Genomic DNA, 22,039 nt, shown 5'->3' on the forward strand with positions numbered 1-22,039 from the left:
TCCAGGCGCGGATAAACCCTGGGAAGCCTGAGATATTTATAGAAGCACAGCCAGAATATGGCAGGAAAGGTGGCTCTCAACCCCTCGACGGGGTTTTTAACAATAGACCGACAAAGCCCCCTCAGAAATGTGGGAAAGAGCCACTGGAAGGATGAAGGTGATGGAGAGGGTGGGAGAGGCGCGCCCCTGCCGCAGGATGCTCCGGGGGCCTCAAGGGCCGGGGCCCCCGCCGCCGCCGCGATCCTCGGCTCGCCCGGCAGCAGGCTGGGGGCGGCGGCGCCCCCCGCCCCCCTCCTCCTGCTAAGGGGTGAGCCCCTGGCTCTGTACTGCCCTCCCCCGCCCACTGCCAGGCCTCCCGTCGGCTGTAGGGACGAGAGGAAGGGGGAGGTGGGTCGGGGGGGCTCAGGCGCGGGGATGACGGTGAGGATAAGGGTGGGGAGGGTCCGCCCCGGGGGGTGGGGTGTGCGGCAGCTCGCCCCTGCCCCTCTGCCCCCTCTCTCGGCGGGGGGGCACAGCCCCACGCGCGCCGGGCGAAGCGGCGTGGCAGGCACGGGCTGAGGCTTAAAATAACCCCGAGACGTTCAACACCTTGTGCCGGGCGCTGCCGGCGGGGCGCGGCGACCGAGGGCTCCCGCACCCCGCGGCGCTCCGCTCCCTTTGTCTTGCCACCATCTTACGGAAAGACTCACATGTCACGTTACGGTCGGGATGCACCGGTATCTCTCGCGCTTCTACAGCCGAGCGGCACGATAGCCATTTTGCATCCCTCCCAAGTGGGCTGGGGAAGGGGCTGCCTGCGTGGGGACGCGGGGTGCAAGGCGCGGGGGTGGGGGGGGTGGGCGGCGGAAAGGGGCCACGATGCCTGCTGACAGCGCCAGGGGGACGGGGATAAATTAAAACCCGTGAAGTTGCCTGAATACAGCGCCTCGTAGGTTCAGGTTAAGTCTCTTGACGTGCTTGGACTTAAAATAGCCCTTTACCTCCACGCAAGCAGGCGCACTGGCCCCGGCGCTGGGCGGGCTCCTGCCGCGGTGCCAGGGGCGGCCCCGGCCCCCCCGGAGCCCCGGCCCCCGCGTTAGGCCGCTCACGATCGAGAGGCCGGCGTGGGTTTTAAGTAATGCACCACTCTTCTCGGCAACAAGCAGGTTTCTACGTACTGCTATTCCTAATGTGCTCTATTTTCACATGAAAGCATGACAAGGAGCCGCTGGACCAGTGAAAATAAAGAGGCAATTTGTGGGTGGATGGATGGATGGATGGATGGATGGATGGATAAGAATTTTCATTTTCATTCCTTTCAAAAGCCGTGTGCCTCCTCCCGTGTTTCCCCCAACCCCACCTCGCCTGCCCACCCCAAAAAAGAATCACAAGAGACTTTCCCCTGGTTCTCAACACAGTAGGTAACTCAAACCATCCCTCTCACATTCTCTTCATGTCCTATTTGATAAACCAAAAGGGAATCGACATGTCTGGTAAAAAATGTTTCTTTTTTTTTTTTTTTTTTTTTTTTTTTCGTTCTGTGTCTGCTGCTGAGAGCAGCATCCCCAAATCTTTTGTTCTACTGTGTGTGGTCTTCCCTGGGCAAACCCATGTACCAAAATGAGCTGCCAGCAAAATCACAGAAACAGGAATTTCCCTACCTTGGTTAGTAGAAGCAGAACCTCTAGACGGACAGATCAAGGGAGAGAGCATGTTGGGAATGTCCAGTCTCCTCTTCTTGCTTGCATATCCACATAAGAAGAATAAGGGTCGGGGGGCAAATGCAGGGGAATGAGTTGAAAGAAAATCCTATTTGGCTTTAAAAAAAAATTAGAGGATTCTTTGTGGCAATCTTGCGTCTTGAAGTGGTGCAAATTCAAAAGCTGGAGAGAATCACTTCAGAGGATATTCAGCGCGAGAGGTGAGGATCATCAAATGCAGGTTCCAGAGTAAGCATTCCTTTTGCCTTTTTAATGATTATTCTTATAATTATTTTTTTCTTTTTTTTTTTCCCTGGAGCCCTAGTGGAGGAGGTTGTGTTTAAAGCAACTGGAGGTCGGTGCCGTTCTTCTGTGAAGCATGATTATCCTCAAAGCGTCCCCTTCCTGAAGGGAAAAATAAGCATCAATTTTGTATTAGAGGGGTCTGAAGGGGATAAAAACCGCTCCCCAACAAAGACATTAATATATTGAGAAAAAAGGGAGGCAAAACGCATTTCCTAACAGTGCACACAAGCGGAATAATAATTAAAAAAATTAAAAAAAAACAAACAGCTGGCACGAGTCTATAAATAATTCAGATACGGGCTGACTACACCATTCCCGGGATAGGCATGCATACGAGACGGGAAAGCGGGCGCGATGTGAATCGCGGAGAGAAAGCGAGCCCCCCCCCCCCGCCGCGGCCCCCTCCCCACGCACGCACAGCATTTCGCCCACCCCCGGGCCCAGCCCCCGGAGGGCTGGCGAGGGCCGTGCCCACCCCTCTGCAGTGCTGCCGGCACCGCTGCCCGCCCCGTGCGGCTCAATGGGCAGCGTGGGGCGCGCTCCGCGCAGCCGGGCGCACACACACGCACACGCACTGACACGGGGGGGGCTCTCTCACCTGCGACGTGGCCGCTTTGCGCTCCCCTCCCCGCCCCCCATCGCCCCCGGGAACGCAACCCTTGGCTCTCTGGGGTTTGGGTTGGGGTCTTTTTTTTTCCTAGGGGTGGATTCACAGCTGGGGGTCGCCCCCCCCCCCCGCCCCCGCCTCCAGCACACGCGGACAGGGTTTACAGCTATGCAGGCTTTTATTTAATGAAGTCGCAGGTATTTTTTCTTTTCCCCTCCCATCTCGCACGGAGAACAATTCACACTTACAGCTGTCATAAAATATAGACCCACATACATACCAACAAATCCTGCTTCAAGCACTCGGGCTGCTCTGAGCAGCTACTGCCCCCCTCTCTCCCTGCAAGGCTGATCCACCTCAGACATGCTCAACTTCTTCAGTCTCTTCTCTGATACTGCCAGGGTAGGAGATACGGGGAGGGGGAAGCGTTCAGAGCATCACCCTAAAAACACATTAAAAAAAAATCCTCTGCATTATAAAAGCTCCGGGAATGCTTCCCGGAGGTGGAGAAAGCACGGGAAGGTTAATTAATAAAGCAGCTTAATGATTAATAATAATGAAATATAGACGCGGAAAATGGTGGGAGGGGGGGAAAGCAGGGCTCGGTGGTGGTGGGGAGGGGGTGTGCGAGCGAGCAGCGGGGAAAACGCGGGGAGAGGCGGAGGAGGAGGAGGAGAGACCGCGCAGGGAACGGGAGATCAACCCCTCCCCGATGCCGGAGGGGCAGGTCTCACTCAGCCTCCGACGCCCGGCGGGGGCGAAGGGGGAGCCCGTGCCCGGGCGCAGAGCCGCGGGCAGCACCGGTGCCCGCTGCCTGGCCGGCTCCGAGCCGCAGCCGCCGCCGGGGCCAGCACCGCGCAGCTCCGCGGGCAGCGCCCGGGGCTCCGGCGGTCCGGTCCCCCAGGACCGCGACCCGCGTGGTTGGAAGCGATGGAGAGAAGTAACGCTTGGAAAAAAAAATTAACAATAACCATAAAATAGTAATAATAAGAAGAAAGGAACAGGGGCCCAGCCAGCAGGCAGGCAGCAGAATTGGATCTGCAGAAAAGAAAGGAGCGAGAGCAGAGATACTGCTAATATCTAAATTGGATACTCCACAATTAAGTCCGGTGCTTTAATTGCTATTCTCAGAGCCCCCGGAAGCTAAGCAATGTGAAATCAGCCTGAACAGAAAGCGTTTGCACACTCCTCCCTGCCCACAGGCATCTGCACCCTTGCTATCCAGATTGCTCTCAGTGTTGCCCCTGGCAGTGGTCATAGATCCATCCATCCTGTGGTCACAGATCCATCCCTGTCCTCTCCCATGTCTGGGTTTAGCTCTGGGTGGCCTGAGCAGAGCAGAGCGTGCCCAACCTGCCCCCCTTCCCCCCACCTCCCCGCCCCGCAGCCCTGCAAAGCAGCCCTAAGGTAAGTCTGCCCCAAACCAAGGCAAGCCAGAGAGGATAACAAGGCAGAGCCCCTCCAAGTGAACATGCCAAGTGCACCCTTCAGGATATGTAGTCACTCAAGGGTCACAAACACCCATGCTGCCACTGGCTGGGTCTTGGTAGAAGGTTTGGAAGGACTCAGTCAGGCCCTGGTGACCCCCATGAGACCAAAGCAATGAGGAAAGCCCTCCCCATGCTGCCCTGCCATCTACTCTTGTGCTGCAGGAAATCAGACCCCATGCCCAATGTCATGTGCTCTATTTCCGTGCTGATGAGGGCTGAATCATCCAGCCTTTGCATCCCTCTCACTGAAATCTCCCTCCAAGGAAAACACAGTAGCTTGTACCTACCCAGGAATGCTCTGTGTCCAGGAGCGGAAAGGAAGATACCCCTCAAAAGACAGGCAGGGAGGGCTGGATCCCACATGCCGAAGAGTTGTGTTCCAGCGAGCAGCCAAAGCCCTCAGTGCTGGCCCTTTGATGCAAGTATGTATCTCCAGTGCAAAACTTGGATATGGCCAAGGTTCCTGAGGGAAGAAAGCCTCCTGAAAACACCACAGTAGCTCCAGACTCTCTCGCAACCCCAAGGGTCTGCCAGTTTGTATCTCAGAATCCATCCGCATGGTACAAACAGGGTTTGCGGGTTGGTAGGGGAGGTTATGGATGGCAACGTGACTGTAGCATCACATGCATGTATCAGTATGTCATGTGAAGCCTGAATGAATTTCTGTGTCCATGTACGGTGGGTGTACAATGGTATTTCTCATGTAGCTGCAGTGACCATAAGCAGTACCAATCTGTGCTTGAGCTCCTTGCCAAAAGCAGACACCAAGATTTTAATTTCGAAAGCCAGGATCTTCCTGAGGGTGCTGGTAAGGTCTGTTCTGCTAGAAAGATTTTCCTAACATTTTTAGGCATGCTTAAAAAAAGTGACTGTGATCTTTTTCATTCTAATTTCAGTAAAAATGGAAGACATATTAGCCAAAGCCTGAAGTAATCTGAAATTATCTCAGAACAGTTGGAGGAAAGAAATGTAGAGTGATACTTACATACAGAAGTTGCTAATAGCTGAAGAGATTAGTCATTTGACTTTCCCATTCCTTTCACTGATAATAGAGATACAAGAATAGCAGATAGGATTTGGCCAAGGGATGTTTTTCCTTTCTGTATGGCAAGAAGGGATAAACTACGACTATGCAGGTCCTCCTGCATTCTTCTGGATGAAACAAGTGAAGGAGCTTGAAAAAAAAGACGAAATGGTTTTCATGCAGCATATTACTTAGAAACAAAAAATGGGGAATTAAGAAGTATCTTAGGAACAATTTCTGAAAAGGGGCCTATCAATCAGAAAAGAACAGCTGCAATTATTTAAAGCAAGTCAGCAATATTTAAGGTTATCATTTGCTGTGACCTTAAGACAAAGGAATTCATCAGCCACAGGTTTTCTTTCTAAAACTATACAACTCCACAATTCCACAGTACTTGGCAACCTGTGTTATTGGCTCGCTTTTAAGGATAAGGCTAGTTGCTTTTCTACTTAAGAGATGTATATGTATACATTTTACATAAACAAATGTATATTTATAATTCTCTCTTAAATTTAAGTCATAAGGGCCAGGGCTCCTTTAGTGATAAAGGGCCTGAGTGTCCCGTTTGATACCTTTGGCAGAGAAAGGTAGTCCATTCTCTCTGACCAAAGAAATCAGGCTCAATCACAAGTTTGAAATTGGCCACACAAAAATGCCAGTTTCTTCAGAATTATCTTCTTGAGATTCTGAATAGCATCTAACCCCCAAATTACTTTTACATTAAGATGTAATATGTATTGTAAAAATGGGTGTGGAGGTAAGCTCCAAATAAAAATTGTTGCAAAATCTGCAGCAGCATAGTACTATGACAGGGTTTACTCTCACTAGCTGGGGTTGGCTTTTATTTCTCCTGCAATCAACTAAGATGAATGAACTGCATAAAATGAAACAAATAGCATCTCTGACGGGAAATTGGTTTTTCAAACATCTCTTCAATTCAAAAACACTTAAATGTTATTTGTAAGACAAATTGAGGGATTTATTTTAAATGTGTTCATGCTTACTATAAATTAAGGGCCATATTATTCTTGTCCTGCCTAAGATAAAAGAATGTGGATGAAAGTTCTTATATCAAAAGCAACCAGAGCTGGATGTGGCAGCAACAGTGTTGAAGAGGATGCAGAGCAGTAGAGCCATTCTGCCACCACAGAACACCATCTGCCAGCACTGACAGGGACTGAAGACCCTACAGTATCTTTAACCCTTAGTAAATGCCCTACTGACTTCATAGAATCAGAGCCCACTTCCAGTGCAGTATGTCCCAGGGTCTGCAGCTTAAAGGGAAAAGACTAGCAATTCATAGGTCATCTGCACAAGCACAGATGCAGTTGCATCAGTGTAAGAAAAGCCATGTCTATGAAGAGCAATTCCTTATAATCAATTAAATGGATTAATTGCTCTGGATAATTCACACCATAAAAATGTTTTTCATAACAGCATTCCTTTGGGTGTTTGCATATGGGCTGCAGAGCATAGTAACCAAGTCTCTAGTTGCTTTTGTACAGTGCTCTGTGCCCTGTTCCACTCAACCAACCTGATTATAATGTGGCCAAATACCTCTATGCCCATGTCATAGGTCTTTTCAACTATCAGAGACACTGTTGGAAGTCCTGGTGTTCAAGTACTAGGTCTATGACATTTTTAGAAGATCACTATAACATTGGCCACACAGGTCCACAAGCAAGGACGCCACGTCTTGTATAAAGAACAGCATGAAGAAATCTTATCAGATAATTAAGAAGAAAGCAGAGAAATAAGCACACAAACCTGATGGTGTCACAACCACCTGGCTGAAGGGCTCAGCTGAACTTTGGCATGAAACCTTTTATCCTTTCTTTTGCATGTGGCTCAGGACAAAGATACTAAAGCACAACTGAGCCAGAAGCCACTGGAGGGGGGGTTCTAGTCAGTCTCTTGCAAAGACACCTGGACACAAGGACACCACTCACTTTGCTGTCTTGGAGGACACTCATCCTGCCAGCAGCCCTGCAGAAAAGAATCGTGAGCACTGTTGCATTTGCTTTGAAGTGAAATACACGTTCTCTCAGCTGTCATGCCAGGACACTTAGCTGAGCCCTCATCATTGTACACTGCAACAATTGCAGCATCCCCTACTGTCTCTGCTGTGGTCAGTCTGTCCCCAGAAATCTTAAACAACTAACAAACTGGGGGTTTGTCATGCAGAATAAAAAAAAGTGTGAAGTAGATTAAAGTAGAAATAGCTTTCTCCATGTCTTTATAGACTTGCTTTATTCTTTTGAGTATGGAATGTCAGGTTCACTGAAATTGGTTTTCCTAGATGGTCATTTATATATGAAATACATACACATTAAACTAAGAAACTCTGGAGTTCTTCCTTTCAAATGGAAATGTGTTATTTTTAAACTGCAAAAGCACAGACAAGATTTCAAACTGACACTGTCACTTTTTTAAGATGATATATGGCTCCTCTACCTAAAGCACACCCAGACTGAAGAACTCCGCAGTCAAAAGCCACTGCATTTGATAATAAATAGCAATTATTATCAGATACTGTATTGTATATCAGCAAAGCATGGTACAAATGTTAGCTGTATATGCCATCCCTTCTCACATGCCATTCAGAAGCATGAAGGAAAGGTCCAGGCACTGCCTTGCACCACGCTGAGAAAGAAGCCTTTCTCCTCCACCTCTGGGGTGCAAGAGTATTCCAGTGGCTGCAGATTTTGTCCCACCTCGCTGGTCTTAACAAGGCATGGTTTCTTGACACACTTGAATGAATGGGAAACCATAGCCCTCCAGGCGGTTAACTCCTTCTTGTTCCAACCCTAATGAGACAAACAGATTATCTGGGTTTTTTTCTAAAATCAACTTTCTGCTTGATGAAAACTTTATTGGTTCTCTCCAGATTTACAGTGATGACACTCTTCTCTTTGCTGAAGGAGCTGCAAAATGGATTAGGCAGATTGCCTTCATGGTTTAAAGGAAACTGGAAACCCGTTTTCAGTAAGAGATAAGGTGTAGCTTTTGCCAGCTTATCGTGATGAAAAGCTAAAAAAGAGTCTTCAAGAAAGTGTCTGCATTCACCTATTCTCCATGCAGGGCATACAGCAGCCAGGAAAATCACCCTTATGTCTGAAAGCTGTCTTCAATGTTCTAGCAGAGGATCCATCAGACCATTCAAAACTAAATTAAAATCCCAAGGAGGAATAGGGGATTTAATTCTAGGATTAAGCTTTGAAGTTGCTCCCAGGAAATAAATTATTATTGGATGAGAACCAACACACCAATTATCTAGTTTACTGCTCATGCTACTGAGAGCTGCTACATACACCCTCAGGGATCGGATACCATAGCTCTACCTAGCCAGTCTCATCTTAAACACAATATCCACAGAAAGGTGTAAGCTCAGCTAGTTGCATTCCAAGAAACTTAGCTTCTCAGTTCCAAATATTAACAGGGAAACTGTCCACTACAAAAATATAGGGCAATAAGATACAGTAACTTACACTCCCTGCTTTTCACCTTTTATCTTGCTTTGTTGTAGATAATAGAATAGTTAATAGCATGCTGGATTTTTGCTCTGTATGTTATAGTCAGGTCGAAGTACTACAGTATCAGTGCTACCACAAATAAGCACATTTCTTTTCCTTACACAGAAGGCCTGTATTCTAGTTCAGTAGCAGGCAAACCCTACTCCATTCAAATGGCATCTAGATGAAGCAGTGGGACATATTCAGCTTTTCACTTGCTATTCCACAGATTTCTTCAGGCTACCCTTAATATCTCACCTTCACCAAATTAAGCCTCAAATCCTTAATGCTTGTTCAATGGGACATTGCCACAACGCGAACCACCTCCTGTGGAAGGAATAAGTAAAGTTAAATAGCTCCAAGAATGATAAAAGGATCTGGAGCAAAGAGGAATACAGACATCAGAGCTGATATTTCACTCAAACAAAATGCTACCAGTTAATCACTGCTATTATAAACTCGCTCAGAACATTAAGTTACTGCGGGTAAGAAAAAAATCCTTCCCTCTTAAAAATATACATGTCACCACTGAGGCAAAATCTGGCAGCAGCAGTGTACACAAAAATTTGGTTTTCTCCCAGATAATGCATTTTTTTTGTTTAAACACCTTATGACCTAAAAATACTGCCACCAGAGCATAACTACTTTTTTCTTCCCAAGCACATGGTGGATACCTTTTCTTCATGGATTCCTTTCAGTCCTTAACACAGGGAAATGATGTACGCAAAGCAAAGATGAAATCCCACCCACCTCCCATGTCCTACTTCACCTGAAAGCTCTTTCAGAATTTTTGATACCATTTAACACACACACACATACATATGGAGTGGGGCATATCCAGCAAGTGGATTCACTTTAAGGGCAACGTGGCAAAGCAGAAGCACTGGTTAGTGTCACCAGCTGGGCTCCCTGCCGGCACAGCAGTTCTGAAAATCCATGTCGCTCACGACCTCCTAACAGACCCAGCTTTTTTCAGAAAAGTTCAGGGTCGATAACAGCACTGAGTCTCTCTCTGTTCCTCTCATTTCTCCTTCAGGTGAAGCAGATGGTATTGCAAATAACTCGCCAAGCGGGTGGGGGGGGGGGGGGGGAAAGATGGTAGTGAAAGAAAATATTACTCGTACTGACAAGGATTCTGAACAAGGAGCTGCATGACATTAGAAAAGTGGATCACTTTTCTAACACAGAGATGTGGGTCTGAAAGCATTCTTTGAAACAGAAGAATGATTTCACCAGTGAGCCAAAAGCCTGTGAGCTGGGGATGTTTCTACAAGTTTTGTGTTAGGTGCTCACTCCAGCATTTATTGTACATTTGTATTGACCATCTAATTTAAGACAAATGTTTTCTGTAGACACATTTTAAAGTGAAAAATTATCTCAGTTAGCATGCAGCTGCGGTCCCTGAGATAGCTCCTTGCCCAGGGGCAAACAGAAGAGAGACAATAATGAGCTTAAAAGTAGCTCTGAAAACCACCGTGCCCATGGTCAGTTGAGAGCCAGCAGGATCAGGGTCACCTGCTCCTATGTCCTTTTATTTAGTACTCTCATTATTTGAAAAGATGGGAAAGCATGTGCTAAACCTGAATATCCACAACTGGGCGGGGTGGGGGGTGGAGAATACCTACCCCCAGCAGCTGAGGTTATCATGCTGCCCCATCACCACTACACCTTCCTGAAAAAAAGATACCTACCCTTGGCAAATTACTTTATGCACATCGAGATAGATTCCCTTTGCCTGAGCTGTTTCCAAGTGAGCCAGCTGACTCAATAGTTCAGCCCTGTAGCTGGAAGAAGCATTAAGATTTCTGTCAGACTGTTCTATATTCTAAAGAAAACTGCCACCTTCTTCTCTCCTTTACTTGGATATCCCCTTACTTAGACATCTAGGAAGAGGCAATAAGAAAAATACCCCTGGTACATCTCAGCTGCCTCTTTTAATCTACCATCAAATTGAAATAGAGGACATTTACCTCAACTGCTCTGAAGCCCAGCAGCCCATTTTTGCTCTCATGTTAGGTCTAACCCAAACTCAAGCCTCAGGCACACACTACCCAATAGTGTCTCATCCTGTGACTATATTTTTGCCACACATCAGCTGTAAACCTGATCCCAAGACCAGGCCTTACTCAAATATGAGTTCTCTTTCACCTCCACAGTGATTACAGACTCAACAGAACAAGGTCTAGCTGCAGCTGACCAGCCTCCATCCTCTAGCAAGCCTGCAAGGTTGCCCTTTCCCCTATGTGTTACTGCAGGGACACAAGTGCTGATTGTGTTTCTGTGGCCTGGCAGTAGGAATATGGAAAATATGAACCCTTCTCATGCACAGGGTATGCCTTTTCCTCATCCCTTACCAAGTACTGAATTCAGAAAAGCACATGCTGTTCTGCCCATCTCTCCTCATCATCTCTAGAAAATGTCCACCTAGAGCTTTGGCCACACTCTGGCAACCTTCCCAGTCCAAGGACAGAGGCTGGGCATTAAAGCAAGGCAACATTTATTTGGAAGGACAGCTCAAAGCAGCTCACAGTGAAAATTTTGGCTTCCTCTGGCACTAGTAAATAGGTTTGCCTGAGAAGGGGGAAATCTGTGATTATATTCTGTGCTCTTTTCATGCCATTCCCCTGTATTTATGCTGTTGTGTTGTTTGGTTTTACAAGGCCATTTGTCCTTTGTTGTGCCCTTTAAACACAAGTACATAAAGCTCCTGCGGAGCTGTGGCTTGTTCCCCTAGCAAAGAGCAGCTGGGCATCTCTGCTCCAGCCCCTATGTCGGTCAGCAGTCAGCACTATGGGCTTGCCATGCTACCAGGCTTTCTTGTGCTGACAAAGGGTGAGCTGCAGGCTGTTGTGTCCTTGCTGATCATGTCCTTATTCTAGGTCAAGGGTAGCCATGTGTTTTCATGCTACCTGAAGGAGTTGTACATTTTTTCTTGTGAACTGATCTGTATCTCTCATGACTCAACTTTCATAGACCCCCATCTTCTTGCCTTTGCCAGCTAACAGCTTTGTTGTCTGCAGAGGACACTGTCTCAGAGGCACAGATGGCACAAGGGACAGTCCATGACCTCATGAAGGAAAAGCATGGGGAAAAGGGTATATCACTAATGCCACTTTTCCCACATACTTTTGTCTTCAGAACCATCAGAGGAGGTCTGTGTCTCAGTGATATTGTTCCTTGTGGCACACCCTGGGATGGTGAGAGAGGGAGAGAGATGCTTGGAGGGAGTAATGAGAATGGTGGAAGGAAGCAGTATTTTGCAAAGCCATTAACTGTTAGTTACAACTATGAATTATGTTATCACATTCCTTTCTGCCATGGACATACGTATTATCAAGAGGGGCCTTTACCTACCAGGAGTCACCCAATGCTGGTGGCTCTGTAGGGCTCAGCAAAGACAGATTTGATTCCAGCAAATTCAGTGCTGATGGAATGGCTCCTTGTTGGCCTTGCTGTCTTGTGTTATCCACAACAGGCTACAGAAATGGCAGCAAACCTTGGGATGCTGTTTCAGTCACCAGCTGAACATACACATTACAGCAATTCAGCAGGAGCTGAAGGCCTAGTGCACTGTCTGTCATGGCCAGGCATGTTTGGAAACAAATATAAGAATTAAGGTAAGCTGCATCACTGGTAATACAGGCTGGTGATAGCGTACTAGAAAAGTTTCTGCCCACAAGCAGAACCCACCCCCTACCCCCCCGACCTGGCCATAGTAAAAAAAACAACTTCTGAAGACGTAGACATCCAACATACATTCAACATTGCCTGTGTTGATGCCTACAGAGTGGGTCAAACATCCTACTCAACCATCCATCAGTTCCTACTTTATAATGGCATAGGACCCCTTTTCATTCATTTGGTGAGCCATCATCTCAGGCTGATAGTTTGTAGAGCCACAGGTCCAGCAGCTGGAGAACTCATTTTGAGCAAAACTATTGGTGCTCCCTCTGGGACACTACAAAGGTGTGCAGTGCCACAGGGCACACCATGAAGGGATAAAAAGTGTACAACATGACATTGCCTACCACTCCTATGACAACCTCAGTGATGAACTTTGCCTCAAACTAGTCTGCTACCCACTGACAGAAGCTGATAGCTGTCCCTCTGCACCCTTGGCCTTAAAGGCTGTATGCTGATGGTCTGAGATGTGTGCAAGCTCCCAGCACAGCATGTCAGAAGATCTTCATATGTAGAAAAGTCCCCTGTATGCACTGCTGCTGACCTTCCCAGAGGCAGAGAACAGCATGGTCCTATGGAATATTGGTCCCTGTCTCCCAGAACTGATGCTCTACAGCAGAGGGGCAGGGATCAGCCAGTCAGTTGCAGTCAGGCAAAAATCTAAATAGCTCCCCAAAAACGATGGGGTCAGAACTGCTCTTTATCTGTTTCCAGATATACCGAGTCCCAGAGTTGAAGACAGATATGATCTGGAAAAGGCCTTGCTCCTGATTCAGGTCCTCACAAGAAGAAAAGCCAGCAACCCACATACGTAAGTTCCCTGACAAAAAACATGCAATAGAAGATGATGGGGGTCATGATGGTCATCAGATGCCTAGGTGCACGCATCCAGGCAATGCAAAGTTAGGGGATATGTTTAAGCTCTTCTCTGTTCCTCAGGTGATTTCTAGTGTCTCCTTCAACCTTTATTGCCAAAAATACAAACTGAGTGTTTTTCCTTTCCAAGCATACTAAGGAAAGACTAAGGGACTGTAACTGCCAAAGAGAAAGTTTGGCTTCAACTGCCATTGTTCCAAACACATAAGTCTCCAAAGAAAGAATGAGGAGGACTGCGCAAGCCACTGCAAGAATTCCCATCTGAAATGGCCATATTTGGTATAAGGCACTAGACCCAAGTGGACCATTCTGGTCACCAGGAGCTGGAGGCAGGCTGGTGTTGAGTAGGTCTCTGCTACACAAGATACCACCACTTTGCAACCCGGCACTCTGAAAGGACAGCTTTCTGAGAGGAACTGGGGCACTAGAACACAATGCCGACATGGAGCAGTTAGGTATCACCTGGCTTCAGGGCTAACTGTTAAGGCAGCCATGGAAATTGTAAGCAAGGAAACTGGCTATTACCATCTGCTTCTACAGGACTTTGGGAAACAAGTCCTTAGGTACACCAGCTGTAAATAAATGAGCTTTTATACAGGATACACTGAGTTGTACAGTCTCTTTGCTTAGTGGAAACAGCATGGCAAGACCACTGATACTGGCTAACATCCAGGGCTACAGAACAGTGACACCAGTCTGGTGACAGCCTCATCCCCCCCAAACTGTCACCAGGATCTGCATTACTGTGCAGCTACCAGCAGCTGTAGCTCAGCTGAATAGAACTGAAATAACTCATCGCACAATCTCAGGTAATAATGGTAGGCCTCAAGCTCTAAGATTGCAAGCATCTAGTGTATGTACGGATATAAATGTCCCCTGGAGCTACCGCTCAAAAGACCGATTTCAGAGTTTTCATCACAAAGCACTGGCTCCTTAAAAATCTGTTATTTCTTTTGAAGTCCAACAGAGGTCAGAACTGCTTGGTGGCTCAGTGTGCTGCAATGAAAGGAGTGTAATCTCCTTCAAGGAGGCAAAGAGAACAATTGGCTTCACTATTAACTACGTATCTGAGTGTCACTGAACATTTTTCTTTTCAAACTTCTGATGGCCGCAAAGGTTGGAAACTGCAGAGGTGCTGTATTGACCTGAAGTGCTTGGCTCTGTGGGTGTCTTACAGTGCAGTGGCAGAGGAACAGCACCACTCCTCACCATCAGGAAATCGTGGGATTATAGGATAATTCCTGAGGGACTTTAGGAGGCTCTAGTCCAACCTCCTGCTCAAAACAGGGTCAGCTGTGAGATCAGATCAGATTGCTCAGGGCTTTAACCAGCTGGGTCTTGAAAATATTTGAGGACGGCAACTGCACAGGCTATCTGGGCAACATGTCCTATTGCTTTCCTGTCCTCAGTCAACTTCTGCAGGAGTATAGAAGTATGCTCTGCAGGATTTTTGAGCCCTAATTTCTGAGAAAGTCCATGTTGGCTAGAAAGACTACAGCCCTCATGTTTACCAGTGTGCCTTCACAAGGTCATGGGGAGACATGCTCCAGGGTTCCCACACCCTCATGCCCCGTATACCTTTTCAAAACCTCAGTCATATCAAGACAGGGTACCCAGCCATCTTCCTTGTCAACTGCTCTGCTGACATCCCTGTACAGCATCAAGATGCTCACCAGCTCCCTAGCCCCTCCAAAACCATGAAGGACTACACTGACAGCCATAACCAGACCCAGTACTTGCTCCACCACAAAGCCCTGAACAAAACACCGCAAGTGTGGGCCACTGTGGTTATTGTACTTAGCCTCCTCCCATACATAGATCCCTCTTCCCTTCCCAGTAGGCATGTCCTCCAAAGTGCCCCCTCCTCAGATATCACCCACTGAACTGGGTTGCCAAGCAGCACAAATCCTCCAAGCAACCAACCACAACCAACAAATCCTCCAAGCAACTGACCATGGCAGATTGCAGCAACCATCACAGATAAACTCAAAAGCTAGTGGGCTTGCTGCCATTTTGTCTCTCAGCAGCTCTTCCACCCAACTAGCCATAACTAGGATCTACTCGAGCCCATCCTCTTCCTTCCTCAACCAAGAGCACCAGCCCGGACACTCATGCCATTGTCAAGCAGCCAATATGCCCACAACTGATCAACACACGCTCACAGCACACACAAGCACAGAAGCCAAGGAAGTCCAAAAGGAATGGCCTTCATACAGGCACCAAGCACTTCCGTGTCTTGCATGGATCACCAGTCTTCTGTCTTACTTCTTCTCTCTTTCCCCTAGCCTTGGTTGTCACACACTGCAGGCGGTCAGGACACCGCTCCGCATCATCCACACAGAGCTACCCCATCTCTAGAGGGCATGGTGACCAGCCTGCCCTGCACACATGCAGAAGACTCATGAGGGCTACTTGGGATAGCATCCATATATGCCACCCAGGCCTTATACTTACGCCTCCACCCTTACGTCCACCTATCCCCCATTCACTCCCTGGCCTCTCCACATCCTGACAGCTGCCATAGACCGTCCTCCTGTACGTCCAGAGCCAGGGCTGGGACCCAAGGAAGCGGCTTAGCACTAGTCCAAGCCTAGCCCTGTCTCTCTTCCCTTCCCATAACCATACTACGTATCAAAGGTCAGCTCCCCCACATCAGACCAAGACACATGATCCAAGCATCCACTACCTGTTTCATGTTTCCTTCCCCTCAACAGGGCTGTTGCAATGCATGGAGTGTTTCCTCCAGCCTCACCCTAATCTTTCAAAGAGCAGCAAAACAGGTGTTTCTGCCTTCAAAAACACCTGGTCCTTGCAGATCCTCAGCAGATGCAATGGCATGATCATCCTGTAGAGGAGAATGGTTCAACCAGACCCCTCAACCACAAGGTAGTCAGACCCCAGTTTCTCTTTGGCACTTTTGGAACAAGCTCCCCAGGGGATGTAAACCATGATGGCAGGAGACAAACACACAACAGCAAGATCCACAAGTAACTATTTGCTGCAGCGCCTCCCTGCTTTTTCTTCCATCTGTCTCTTGTGCTTTTCTTAAGGAGGCAGTCACAGCACCTCCTGGGACCAGCACCAGTGACTCCCAAACACCAAATCCCTTGTCTAACCATCACTTAGCTTCCTATACAAAAAAGCTGGAGACAGAAGGTCCTGTCTGTGCTTCACTGTCCTGGAGTTTTCAAGCAGATACTGTGAGCAAGTAGAGGCAGTAAACTCTTGGAAGGCATGCATGGCACTCAAGAGAAATTGTATGCTTGTCCCTGCTGCCTGCAATCAGTCGAGTTCAGAGGATGTGGAGATCTCAGGGTGAGTCAAGTGCTGCCTGTACTCAGCACAGCCTGAGAAAGATGCTGCCCAGGCTGCCTTGGGCAATCTCAGAAATCACTCCAGGAGAAGACAGAGATCAGGGGCTCACATGCTAGCACCATTTCTCTGGTATATGTGGTGTACAAGGGCAGCCCAGATAGATAAAGGACTTTTAAGACACACTGTTTTTACCAGGTGTATCACCATTAGGAGCTGGAAGCACCACCATGGTTTGCTCCAAGTTGACTGTCTAAGGACAGGAGACTTAAAGGAAGGTTCTATCCAGTTCAAGGCTGCAAACTCTGAGCACCAGGCACAGTTTTAAAAGGAGCTTTTCAGGAGGGCCAGGGCAGAATGGTCTTTTCTTGGAATTATTTGTCATTTACTTCCTATCACATCACAAATAGCCCAAGTCCCAAACTCCACTAGGAAGACAAAGATCTGCCTGTCTCAAGTATTAAGTGGCACCTGCACAACCAGGGAGGGCAATGAGGTTGCAAAAAGACCAGTTTCTTACCCATAGACAGGAGCAATGAAAGCAAAGGTGTTTCAACCTAATCAAGACGTTGCTTCTTTCCAATGCATATTGCATTGTGTCCTGACTGAGGGACTTAGGGAAAGGCCTTCATCCCCAGACTGAGTGCTAGGCTTTACAGGGCTTGTCTGCACTACTCCGTGATATAGTACACTGGCATTAAAGAATCTTAATTGTGACATATAATGTCATGATGCTAATGTGGCATTGCCTTGCCATTAATCAGCCCAGGTGCTGATATGAGTTCTGGATATGGTCTGTCCAGCCAGAGCTAGCTTACATATATCCACCTCCATTTCCATTGGCTGTACAGACATCCCCTTGTAAGAATAATTTTAACCAAAGCAGACTGAAAGGGTTCAGATTAAGTAAATCAATTCTTCCACATAAAGGCTCTGCATAGACTTAATTAAATTGATAACTGAACCAACCTGGATTAAACTAGTGCAAATTTGGGTATAGACAAGGCTTTCTTTTTCTTATTAAAATCATTAACTAATCCAAGTTTTGATTGCATGGTAACAAATGTGAATCCTCAGTCCAGTCTTCTAGTGTCTGTGTCTCCATCTGACCTCAAATATAACACGTGGAAGAGCTCAGCACACTCCTGATCCTACCCTCAGAATTCATATTTAGTGGGTTCTCACCTGAACCCCAAAGGACCCAGTAAGATTGCTGCTTTTTCCCTAAAAGTAATTTTATGGAAGGATCTATACAACCATTCCTCACAGAGGAATTTGAGCAAGGCTCACTTTTACAGAGAAGCTATGATTTCTGAAGAAGCAGAAGTTAACCAGATCATTGTGTTCCAGCACCTCATCTATGGGGCCTATATAGGGATGATGGTATTATCCTATTTTTCTTTCCCAGCTAGTTAATAGGAAATCCCCTTTCAAAGGCAATTTCCATTTTAAATCACCCACATTAAGAGAGACATGTTTAATACCAATAAATCCGCTTTCTTAAGAGAGACAGAGAAGCCAGGCTCATCAGCTGACTAAATCCTTTCTCCCCACCCCCGTTCCTGCCTTGCAATCTGTAGATCTTGCAGGAGGGCAACCTAAGACAGCTGTAGTTAGCTAGCTACACTTCTAAGCACTAAGCTGCTCCTTGCTTTGTATTCACTCCATGCCAAACCAAGGTCACAGGGACAGGAGGAGCTAAAAGACTTTTCTTGCTGTAATGGAGCAGGAGTCTCAGCCAGAGATACTCAAAGGCTGGGTTTCCACACATGTCCCATGGGAGCCTCTCCCTACACCAGTCTCCCACTGCAAGTCATTGTGGGGTGAGACTATCTAAAGGCTTTGCAGGTGAAATTACTTTCTCTCCTCAAAGCTTCTTTTAGCACACCTAGAAGAACAGCCACTGACTCCCAGCCCCGGGATCCCTGTGCCCAAAACACGAGCCCTGAGGGCTCCTCCCCTGCTGTGGGGACCCTACTCCATCCTCACCATCACTTTCCCTTTCCAGAGGGATTACTAGCCTCACCCCTCTTGCAGACAGTTTTACTACACCTTTGGCAGAGAAGCAGACAGCAGCCTTTCCAAGACTCTTGTGTGCCTAAAGCAGCAGCCAGCAGTGTGGGCAATGCTAAGGCAATGCCCTATCAGAAGCCAGAGGAGGGTGACCTGGAAGGACCCCTCAAGGTCGGGACTGCACCAGCATCAGTGCAGTGGCACAGGTACCTCACTTGCCTGACAGGAAGAGACACAGCTGACTAATGGGGGAGAATGAGGAGCTCTGAAACCTGAATAAACTCCCTCCTGCTTCCCACTGATGTAACAAGGATCAGGTGCAGTAACTACAAAGAGAAGGCTTCAGTTCAGCAGAAAACCTTGGCCTGGCTGCCCTTAGGGCTGACAAAAACAGACCCAAAGTCACCCATCTGATATTCCCTTGCCTCATCATGCAGCTCCAGTAGCCAGACCTTCTTTTGGCAAGTGCGATGCTGTGTCCCTGCAATGGTGTCTCCTGGGAGAGAACAACCAGCTCCCTTCATTGAGCTGAGATCATGACACAGCAGTAGGAATCCTGAAAATTACTTTGAAATCTACCTAAAGCACATGTTGGAGATGGACTATAATGCATGATATGCCTTTTCCAGTTGAAAACCTGAACACCTTTTTGGCAAAACAATTCTTGTTTGACAGCAAATGGGTCCATTTGCTCTGACACATCCCTCTTCCCCTAAGTACCTGGGTTCCAGCCCTGCAAGCACCCCTATAGGTAAGCATAGTTATACATATGCATGCCAGAAACAGCATGACCATCAGGAAGTACTTACATGTGTACATGTATAAGGTAGGGCCTGTCAGAGCAGGAGACTGAACCCAGTGTCCTAAGAGGTCCCTTCAGTGGTGTCTCAGCCCTGCAGCAGGACCCTTACAACCAGATCCTTCCCTTCCAGAAGCACTGCTCAAACAAAGCCTGTTGACAGAGGAACATTTCAAAAAGAAGCTTCTTTCTTTAAGGAGCCTAAAGGTAAGAACACAGGAATCTTATTTTGTGCTTTATTGTTTAAAGAACCTTGGCCTCATTTTGCTCCGTGGATTTGCTCCATGGCTGACTGGGCACCACTCAGCAGCAAGGACAGCTCTTCCGCTGTGGGAAACCGCCCTGCCTTTACTGGAGCAGGAAGCCATCCTCCTCCTCCTCCCTCACAGCGCTCTTTCCAGTCTAGATAGCATGGATAATTATAACTGTTTCCATGCTCTGCTTAACCAAAGTAGTATTTCTTAAACATTCCATAACCACAGACACAAGCACTTTGCTTTCAATCTTGCACTTGTTTTCCACCTGATACTGAGGTCCATTTCTTGATCTGAGAGTGAATAAATCTTAAAAAAAAAAAAAAAAAAAATCCTGTAGTCAATGGTGAGAAAGGGGAAGGGAAAAAACATGAGTTTGGAGAGCTTCATGGCTTACTGCTCTGCAACTTGTCATAATAGGTCATAGTGTTTAGGTTACATTACAACACAAGACCTATGATACGTAGACCAGCATAAAGCATACAAAGATTAATATAAAATTTATAGAACAACTTGTTCTAAACACTGCTGCTAGGAAAAAACAAGTTAAGAAAAATTACAGGGAGAAGGAGAACACAGTCCTCATTTTCTGTAATTTCGAGATCATTTGAGCCTGTTCAGTGGACAAAACACCTTGCTTGATCAAAATTTTTTGCTTTTTAAAAAAAAGATTAATTAGTATCCTAAGTAACTTCAGCCATGCCCCAGGGCAGAGTTAGGTGCGCGCTAGAATGTTCCTATCTGTCTATATCTGCACTGAACTGTTAAGCAGATGCTCACTGAGGAGAAAATAGACTGCAATAAACTGGCACTGACACAGATCTGAATCACTGGAACTGCCATAGAGATAAAATTCATTTAAGAAATGTGGTTTCCATTTTCTTTTAATAAAAAGCTATCAAAACATTAAAAAATATCTACTATTTCAAATAGCACACTACACACATAAGTAAGAGAAGGAACTGAGACTTCATTTCATTGATGTAAAATGTGAATACATTGCAATAATTTGGTTCTTCCATGAGGTCCAGTAAAGTCCCTTCTCATAGCAGGGAGCAGATCCTGTCCTTATCTACACAACTGACTAATACTCAAGGTCTGGTCCATTTTAGAAGCCGTAGTCTATAGATGGGGATCCCCATGGAGCCCAGTACAAGAACTACACAAGGGAAAGAAGAGAGCATGCAGTGCAATACACCTAAGCGAAGATCTCTATGCTATGGTGATAGCGAAATGTCCTTCGCTCCCTCCATGAATCTGCTCTTTGGTCTTACTCTCAGCACTTTATCCCAGCCATTATGCAGTGTGAGCCAATATACTCTAACCACTTTAGCATTGCTCTTCCCAGAGTGGGGCAAGACCCTAAAGCACTGTATTCTTTGATCCTGGTGCAACTTCCTCCAAGTTGTGCCCCAGCTGCTTCAACAGCAAGAAATGAACAAGCTTCTATCCTGTGCAATAAGCAGTCATGACAAAACCCCAAAGTTACATAAATAAATTAGTTTCTTCTTTCGTGATCCTGAGAAGAGCAATTATTTTGCCAAATCAACCTGCCTCCAAATCAAGCCTTTTGTCTTGTACTCTAGGAAGATTTAAGAAGATGAATTTGAAGTACCCTTGGTACTTGAATGAGATCAGAAGCAGGAGTGGAAAGCTACATGCCTCTCCAATAACCTCTGTAAGAGAGGCTGACAGCTCCTGAGCTTGTGATTAGTCATCACACCAGCCTTCTAGACATATGTAAAACCTGGGCAGATCCAGCACCCTAAATGCCTGACATTATGGACTGAAGAAAAAAATAAGCCATGCCAGCCTAACTGGTGATCAGGTCTTTTTTAACAATGTGAATGAAGATCACCATGGATACTGTAAGTCACTGCACGCTTTCCACTCTAAAGTAAAACAAGGAAAATCTGAAAAGAATTTTAAATTCCATTTTTACTGGCTATGATCCCCACACACTCTACCTTGCATATTTCTTCTGCAAACATTCAGTATCACAGTGTCCCCCTGTACTTGTTGTCCCAGGATGAGACACCTTTCGCCATCCTGCTGTGGGAAAAACATGGTCCAAGGTAGAATATCTTCCATGTCACTGCAGAAAGTTTTCAGGTCACTAGGATAGAAGGACAGCGATTCAGAATTAGCAAAACCGTCAAGATTAGCAGAAAGTTAGTGGGAAGCTCAGTTATACTGAGGTTTCGGTCTCCAGGAAGAAGCCAAGCAGCCATTTCGGTACCTGAACATTCTTGCACTGGCTTAAGGAAAGCCAAAGAAATACCAGCGCTTCTTCCAATAATGCCTTGAAAAATACTTGTGATGAAGAAAAGGTAAGTGCAGCGTTTTGGGGAGGTTACTGAGACAAGACTCAGGCATCTTCCAGGGCCTCTATTTTCCTTCAGGCTCTCACAGAACAGAAGGAACAAGCTGCTCCACAAGGAAAAGCAAGAAAAGTGGGGACTGCAGGACCATACTGTCACTAACAC

At 46.8% G+C, this 22,039-nt stretch overlaps 1 protein-coding gene across 1 annotated transcript in view; it reads right to left on the bottom strand.

Moving 5' to 3' along the window:
- The window catches only part of LOC129784819 (glutamate receptor ionotropic, NMDA 2B-like), an 86,929-nt gene extending 84,603 nt beyond the window's left edge, over positions 1–2,326 (bottom strand). The window contains exon 1 of the mRNA XM_055809188.1: positions 1,641–2,326. The gene's annotated coding sequence lies outside the window, so the exon portion shown is untranslated. The remainder of the gene's footprint in view (positions 1–1,640) is intronic.
- Between the last annotated feature and the right edge of the window lie 19,713 nt (positions 2,327–22,039).

Source organism: Falco peregrinus, chromosome 6, assembly GCF_023634155.1.
Source record: "Falco peregrinus isolate bFalPer1 chromosome 6, bFalPer1.pri, whole genome shotgun sequence".
NCBI lineage: Eukaryota > Metazoa > Chordata > Aves > Falconiformes > Falconidae > Falco > Falco peregrinus.